Source organism: Amia ocellicauda, unplaced genomic scaffold, assembly GCF_036373705.1.
Source record: "Amia ocellicauda isolate fAmiCal2 unplaced genomic scaffold, fAmiCal2.hap1 HAP1_SCAFFOLD_399, whole genome shotgun sequence".
Taxonomy (NCBI): Eukaryota; Metazoa; Chordata; class Actinopteri; order Amiiformes; family Amiidae; genus Amia; species Amia ocellicauda.
Genome location: NW_027102972.1, coordinates 1 through 8303, shown reverse-complemented (window position 1 = coordinate 8303; position 8303 = coordinate 1). Strand labels below are relative to the sequence as shown.

The following is an 8303-nucleotide window of genomic DNA, read 5'->3' as shown; positions in this document are numbered from 1 at the left end:
CCCTGGCTTACGGCCATACTAGCCTGAATACGCCCGATCTCGTCCGATCTCGGAAGCTAAGCAGGCTCGGGCCTGGTCAGTACTTGGATGGGAGACCGCCTGGGAATACCAGGTGCTGTAAGCTTTTGCATCTTTTACACACCAGAGCGCGACAAATCACGAGTTTTAACTTTGGATACACGCAATTTCATCATTATTTCAGATTTGACTTCCCCAAATACACAGGCATACAATAGATCTTGTTCTCCAACGTAAACGGTCCCTAGTAAATAGGGTACATTCGTAAATAAATTGAGCATCATGGCTAGAAGTGACTAAATGTTGCCTAATCTTTCTCATCGAGAAATGACACAATTACAGCAACACAAAAAGGAACTCCACCGGACAAAGATCAGTGCTCACAAGGAGCCTCATTCAACACACACGGTTCCATTCCCATTCATGCAAAGCACGAAAGTGTAAAACTTGGGAACATACTTGAGAGCAAAGATCACATTCAATCTCATTCAAGGCACGGATGTGAATGCAACGGGATGAAATTACTGAAATGATGCCTGCCCTCGAACTGTGATGATGGACTACCCGACTCGCCAATAATATTGGGTTCTGGTGTATTGAAATACAGGAGCTGCTGGATTTGTGTGTTTTCTTACCCCCTCACCATAGTTTGTCAAATGTTTAAACAACTGAACTTATATTCAAGGTTTGTTTCTCTTCATATGTTTTACTGGTTTACATTTGTCTCAGCAACCTGTTGAATGATTCTTCTGCTTTCAAAACAAAATGACAACAGGATGAATGCACACACTTGAAAATACAATACATGCAATGTTATGCATCATAGTGATGCAACCTCCTTTCAGTTTCATACTGCATGTCAATTGAAATCCTTACTGAAATGCACACCTTCTCAAGATTGCGCTTGACTGGCGTGTCAGGCACTCAATTACAGCTGTTTTATCAAGACAAATGTGTTCGTTTTGTAAAATATAGTTCCGGTCTGGTGTGGTACCCCAGCTAACGCACAACGTTGCCACAACGTTTCGTGTTAGCAGGGACTGTCTGCGGCGCGCTGGTGTGTCCCGGGCTTTAGAGTAGAGAGACAGTTCAACTGTAAGTATGAACGGCAGAAACGGATATTGCCTTCCCTTTAAGTAGAGCGTCAGGGACAGCCTCCCTGGCTTACGGCCATACTAGCCTGAATACGCCCGATCTCGTCCGATCTCGGAAGCTAAGCAGGCTCGGGCCTGGTCAGTACTTGGATGGGAGACCGCCTCGGAATACCAGGTGCTGTAAGCTTTTGCATCTTTTACACACCAGAGCGCGACAAATCACGAGTTTTAACTTTGGATACACGCAATTTCATCATTATTTCAGATTTGACTTCCCCAAATACACAGGCATACAATAGATCTTGTTCTCCAACGTAAACGGTCCCTAGTAACTAGGGTACATTCGTAAATAAATTGAGCATCATGGCTAGAAGTGACTAAATGTTGCCTAATCTTTCTCATCGAGAAATGACACAATTACAGCAACACAAAAAGGAACTCCACCGGACAAAGATCAGTGCTCACAAGGAGCCTCATTCAACACACACGGTTCCATTCCCATTCATGCAAAGCACGAAAGTGTAAAACTTGGGAACATACTTGAGAGCAAAGATCACATTCAATATCATTCAAGGCACGGATGTGAATGCAACGGGATGAAATTACTGAAATGATGCCTGCCCTCGAACTGTGATGATGGACTACCCGACTCGCCAATAATATTGGGTTCTGGTGTATTGAAATACAGGAGCTGCTGGATTTGTGTGTTTTCTTACCCCCTCACCATAGTTTGTCAAATGTTTAAACAACTGAACTTATATTCAAGGTTTGTTTCTCTTCATATGTTTTACTGGTTTACATTTGTCTCAGCAACCTGTTGAATGATTCTTCTGCTTTCAAAACAAAATGACAACAGGATGAATGCACACACTTGAAAATACAATACATGCAATGTTATGCATCATAGTGATGCAACCTCCTTTCAGTTTCATACTGCATGTCAATTGAAATCCTTACTGAAATGCACACCTTCTCAAGATTGCGCTTGACTGGCGTGTCAGGCACTCAATTACAGCTGTATTATCAAGACAATATGTTCGTTTTGTAATATATAGTTCCGGTCTGGTGTGGCACCCCAGCTAACGCACAACGTTGCCACAACGTTTCGTGTTAGCAGGGACTGTCTGCGGCGCGCTGGTGTGTCCCGGACTTTAGAGTAGAGAGAGAGTTCAACTGCAAGTATGAGCGGCAGAAACGGATATTGCCTTCCCTTTAAGTAGAGCGTCAGGGACAGCCTCCCTGGCTTACGGCCATACTAGCCTGAATACGCCCGATCTCGTCCGATCTCGGAAGCTAAGCAGGCTCGGGCCTGGTCAGTACTTGGATGGGAGACCGCCTGGGAATACCAGGTGCTGTAAGTTTTTGCATCTTTTACACACCAGAGGGCGACAAATCACGAGTTTTAACTTTGGATACACGCAATTTCATCATTATTTCAGATTTGACTTCCCCAAATACACAGGCATACAATAGATCTTGTTCTCCAACGTAAACGGTCCCTAGTAACTAGGGTACATTCGTAAATAAATTGAGCATCATGGCTAGAAGTGACTAAATGTTGCCTAATCTTTCTCATCGAGAAATGACACAATTACAGCAACACAAAAAGGAACTCCACCGGACAAAGTTCAGTGCTCACAAGGAGCCTCATTCAACACACACGGTTCCATTCCCATTCATGCAAAGCACGAAAGTGTAAAACTTGGGAACATACTTGAGAGCAAAGATCACATTCAATCTCATTCAAGGCACGGATGTGAATGCAACGGGATGAAATTACTGAAATGATGCCTGCCCTCGAACTGTGATGATGGACTACCCGACTCGCCAATAATATTGGGTTCTGGTGTATTGAAATACAGGAGCTGCTGGATTTGTGTGTTTTCTTACCCCCTCACCATAGTTTGTCAAATGTTTAAACAACTGAACTTATATTCAAGGTTTGTTTCTCTTCATATGTTTTACTGGTTTACATTTGTCTCAGCAACCTGTTGAATGATTCTTCTGCTTTCAAAACAAAATGACAACAGGATGAATGCACACACTTGAAAATACAATACATGCAATGTTATGCATCATAGTGATGCAACCTCCTTTCAGTTTCATACTGCATGTCAATTGAAATCCTTACTGAAATGCACACCTTCTCAAGATTGCGCTTGACTGGCGTGTCAGGCACTCAATTACAGCTGTTTTATCAAGACAATGTGTTCGTTTTGTAATATATAGTTCCGGTCTGGTGTGGCACCCCAGCTAACGCACAACGTTGCCACAATGTTGCCACAACGTGGCGTGTTAGCAGGGACTATCTGCGGCGCGCTGCTGTGTCCCGGGCTTTAGAGTAGAGAGACAGTTCAACTGTAAGTATGAACGGCAGAAACGGATATTGCCTTCCCTTTAAGTAGAGCGTCAGGGACAGCCTTTCTGGCTTACGGCCATACTAGCCTGAATACGCCCGATCTCGTCCGATCTCGGAAGCTAAGCAGGCTCGGGCCTGGTCAGTACTTGGATGGGAGACCGCCTGGGAATACCAGGTGCTGTAAGCTTTTGCATCTTTTACACACCAGAGGGCGACAAATCACGAGTTTTAACTTTGGATACACGCAATTTCATCATTATTTCAGATTTGACTTCCCCAAATACACAGGCATACAATAGATCTTGTTCTCCAACGTAAACGGTCCCTAGTAACTAGGGTACATTCATAAATAAATTGAGCATCATGGCTAGAAGTGACTAAATGTTGCCTAATCTTTCTCATCGAGAAATGACACAATTACAGCAACACAAAAAGGAACTCCACCGGACAAAGTTCAGTGCTCACAAGGAGCCTCATTCAACACACACGGTTCCATTCCCATTCATGCAAAGCACGAAAGTGTAAAACTTGGGAACATACTTGAGAGCAAAGATCACATTCAATCTCATTCAAGGCACGGATGTGAATGCAACGGGATGAAATTACTGAAATGATGCCTGCCCTCGAACTGTGATGATGGACTACCCGACTCGCCAATAATATTGGGTTCTGGTGTATTGAAATACAGGAGCTGCTGGATTTGTGTGTTTTCTTACCCCCTCACCATAGTTTGTCAAATGTTTAAACAACTGAACTTATATTCAAGGTTTGTTTCTCTTCATATGTTTTACTGGTTTACATTTGTCTCAGCAACCTCAGCAAAAATGATTCTTCTACTTTCAAAACAAAATGACAACAGGATGAATGCACACACTTGAAAATACAATACATGCAATGTTATGCATCATAGTGATGCAACCTCCTTTCAGTTTCATACTGCATGTCAATTGAAATCCTTACTGAAATGCACACCTTCTCAAGATTGCGCTTGACTGGCGTGTCAGGCACTCAATTACAGCTGTTTTATCAAGACAATGTGTTCGTTTTGTAATATATAGTTCCGGTCTGGTGTGGCACCCCAGCTAACGCACAACGTTGCCACAACGTTTCGTGTTAGCAGGGACTGTCTGCGGCGCGCTGGTGTGTCCCGGACTTTAGAGTAGAGAGACAGTTCAACTGCAAGTATGAGCGGCAGAAACGGATATTGCCTTCCCTTTAAGTAGAGCGTCAGGGACAGCCTCCCTGGCTTACGGCCATACTAGCCTGAATACGCCCGATCTCGTCCGATCTCGGAAGCTAAGCAGGCTCGGGCCTGGTCAGTACTTGGATGGGAGACCGCCTGGGAATACCAGGTGCTGTAAGCTTTTGCATCTTTTACACACCAGAGGGCGACAAATCACGAGTTTTAACTTTGGATACACGCAATTTCATCATTATTTCAGATTTGACTTCCCCAAATACACAGGCATACAATAGATCTTGTTCTCCAACGTAAACGGTCCCTAGTAACTAGGGTACATTCGTAAATAAATTGAGCATCATGGCTAGAAGTGACTAAATGTTGCCTAATCTTTCTCATCGAGAAATTACACAATTACAGCAACACAAAAAGGAACTCCACCGGACAAAGTTCAGTGCTCACAAGGAGCCTCATTCAACACACACGGTTCCATTCCCATTCATGCAAAGCACGAAAGTGTAAAACTTGGGAACATACTTGAGAGCAAAGATCACATTCAATCTCATTCAAGGCACGGATGTGAATGCAACGGGATGAAATTACTGAAATGATGCCTGCCCTCGAACTGTGATGATGGACTACCCGACTCGCCAATAATATTGGGTTCTGGTGTATTGAAATACAGGAGCTGCTGGATTTGTGTGTTTTCTTACCCCCTCACCATAGTTTGTCAAATGTTTAAACAACTGAACTTATATTCAAGGTTTGTTTCTCTTCATATGTTTTACTGGTTTACATTTGTCTCAGCAACCTGTTGAATGATTCTTCTGCTTTCAAAACAAAATGACAACAGGATGAATGCACACACTTGAAAATACAATACATGCAATGTTATGCATCATAGTGATGCAACCTCCTTTCAGTTTCATACTGCATGTCAATTGAAATCCTTACTGAAATGCACACCTTCTCAAGATTGCGCTTGACTGGCGTGTCAGGCACTCAATTACAGCTGTTTTATCAAGACAATGTGTTCGTTTTGTAATATATAGTTCCGGTCTGGTGTGGCACCCCAGCTAACGCACAACGTTGCCACAACGTTTCGTGTTAGCAGGGACTGTCTGCGGCGCGCTGGTGTGTCCCGGACTTTAGAGTAGAGAGACAGTTCAACTGCAAGTATGAGCGGCAGAAACGGATATTGCCTTCCCTTTAAGTAGAGCGTCAGGGACAGCCTCCCTGGCTTACGGCCATACTAGCCTGAATACGCCCGATCTCGTCCGATCTCGGAAGCTAAGCAGGCTCGGGCCTGGTCAGTACTTGGATGGGAGACCACCTGGGAAAACCAGGTGCTGTAAGCTTTTGCATCTTTTACACACCAGAGGGCGACAAATCACGAGTTTTAACTTTGGATACACGCAATTTCATCATTATTTCAGATTTGACTTCCCCAAATACACAGGCATACAATAGATCTTGTTCTCCAACGTAAACGGTCCCTAGTAACTAGGGTACATTCGTAAATAAATTGAGCATCATGGCTAGAAGTGACTAAATGTTGCCTAATCTTTCTCATCGAGAAATGACACAATTACAGCAACACAAAAAGGAACTCCACCGGACAGAGTTCAGTGCTCACAAGGAGCCTCATTCAACACACACGGTTCCATTCCCATTCATGCAAAGCACGAAAGTGTAAAACTTGGGAACATACTTGAGAGCAAAGATCACATTCAATCTCATTCAAGGCACGGATGTGAATGCAACGGGATGAAATTACTGAAATGATGCCTGCCCTCGAACTGTGATGATGGACTACCCGACTCGCCAATAATATTGGGTTCTGGTGTATTGAAATACAGGAGCTGCTGGATTTGTGTGTTTTCTTACCCCCTCACCATAGTTTGTCAAATGTTTAAACAACTGAACTTATATTCAAGGTTTGTTTCTCTTCATATGTTTTACTGGTTTACATTTGTCTCAGCAACCTGTTGAATGATTCTTCTGCTTTCAAAACAAAATGACAACAGGATGAATGCACACACTTGAAAATACAATACATGCAATGTTATGCATCATAGTGATGCAACCTCCTTTCAGTTTCATACTGCATGTCAATTGAAATCCTTACTGAAATGCACACCTTCTCAAGATTGCGCTTGACTGGCGTGTCAGGCACTCAATTACAGCTGTTTTATCAAGAGAATGTGTTCGTTTTGTAATATATAGTTCCGGTCTGGTGTGGCACCCCAGCTAACGCACAACGTTGCCACAATGTTGCCACAACGTGGCGTGTTATCAGGGACTGTCTGCGGCGCGCTGGTGTGTCCCGGGCTTTAGAGTAGAGAGACAGTTCAACTGTAAGTATGAACGGCAGAAACGGATATTGCCTTCCCTTTAAGTAGAGCGTCAGGGACAGCCTCCCTGGCTTACGGCCATACTAGCCTGAATACGCCCGATCTCGTCCGATCTCGGAAGCTAAGCAGGCTCGGGCCTGGTCAGTACTTGGATGGGAGACCGCCTGGGAATACCAGGTGCTGTAAGCTTTTGCATCTTTTACACACCAGAGGGCGACAAATCACGAGTTTTAACTTTGGATACACGCAATTTCATCATTATTTCAGATTTGACTTCCCCAAATACACAGGCATACAATAGATCTTGTTCTCCAACGTAAACGGTCCCTAGTAACTAGGGTACATTCATAAATAAATTGAGCATCATGGCTAGAAGTGACTAAATGTTGCCTAATCTTTCTCATCGAGAAATGACACAATTACAGCAACACAAAAAGGAACTCCACCGGACAAAGTTCAGTGCTCACAAGGAGCCTCATTCAACACACACGGTTCCATTCCCATTCATGCAAAGCACGAAAGTGTAAAACTTGGGAACATACTTGAGAGCAAAGATCACATTCAATCTCATTCAAGGCACGGATGTGAATGCAACGGGATGAAATTACTGAAATGATGCCTGCCCTCGAACTGTGATGATGGACTACCCGACTCGCCAATAATATTGGGTTCTGGTGTATTGAAATACAGGAGCTGCTGGATTTGTGTGTTTTCTTACCCCCTCACCATAGTTTGTCAAATGTTTAAACAACTGAACTTATATTCAAGGTTTGTTTCTCTTCATATGTTTTACTGGTTTACATTTGTCTCAGCAACCTGTTGAATGATTCTTCTGCTTTCAAAACAAAATGACAACAGGATGAATGCACACACTTGAAAATACAATACATGCAATGTTATGCATCATAGTGATGCAACCTCCTTTCAGTTTCATACTGCATGTCAATTGAAATCCTTACTGAAATGCACACCTTCTCAAGATTGCGCTTGACTGGCGTGTCAGGCACTCAATTACAGCTGTTTTATCAAGAGAATGTGTTCGTTTTGTAATATATAGTTCCGGTCTGGTGTGGCACCCCAGCTAACGCACAACGTTGCCACAATGTTGCCACAACGTGGCGTGTTATCAGGGACTGTCTGCGGCGCGCTGGTGTGTCCCGGGCTTTAGAGTAGAGAGACAGTTCAACTGTAAGTATGAACGGCAGAAACGGATATTGCCTTCCCTTTAAGTAGAGCGTCAGGGACAGCCTCCCTGGCTTACGGCCATACTAGCCTGAATACGCCCGATCTCGTCCGAT

General features: G+C 43.6%; 7 non-coding genes across 7 annotated transcripts; all 7 read left to right on the top strand.

The window, feature by feature from the left end:
* Positions 1 to 5: 5 nt before the first annotated feature.
* On the top strand, positions 6 to 124 carry LOC136734513 (5S ribosomal RNA). The gene has a single exon (XR_010810520.1). It is a non-coding gene; the product is annotated as a 5S ribosomal RNA (ribosomal RNA).
* A 1056-nt stretch (positions 125 to 1180) lies between these two features.
* LOC136734510 (5S ribosomal RNA) lies at positions 1181 to 1299 on the top strand. Its single transcript, XR_010810517.1, has one exon. It is a non-coding gene; the product is annotated as a 5S ribosomal RNA (ribosomal RNA).
* A 1055-nt stretch (positions 1300 to 2354) lies between these two features.
* On the top strand, positions 2355 to 2473 carry LOC136734509 (5S ribosomal RNA). Its single transcript, XR_010810516.1, has one exon. It is a non-coding gene; the product is annotated as a 5S ribosomal RNA (ribosomal RNA).
* A 1066-nt stretch (positions 2474 to 3539) lies between these two features.
* On the top strand, positions 3540 to 3658 carry LOC136734512 (5S ribosomal RNA). The gene has a single exon (XR_010810519.1). It is a non-coding gene; the product is annotated as a 5S ribosomal RNA (ribosomal RNA).
* Positions 3659 to 4716: 1058 nt separating this feature from the next.
* LOC136734511 (5S ribosomal RNA) lies at positions 4717 to 4835 on the top strand. The gene has a single exon (XR_010810518.1). It is a non-coding gene; the product is annotated as a 5S ribosomal RNA (ribosomal RNA).
* A 1055-nt stretch (positions 4836 to 5890) lies between these two features.
* On the top strand, positions 5891 to 6009 carry LOC136734514 (5S ribosomal RNA). The gene has a single exon (XR_010810521.1). It is a non-coding gene; the product is annotated as a 5S ribosomal RNA (ribosomal RNA).
* A 1066-nt stretch (positions 6010 to 7075) lies between these two features.
* Positions 7076 to 7194, top strand: LOC136734508 (5S ribosomal RNA). The gene has a single exon (XR_010810515.1). It is a non-coding gene; the product is annotated as a 5S ribosomal RNA (ribosomal RNA).
* The last annotated feature ends 1109 nt before the right edge of the window (positions 7195 to 8303 follow it).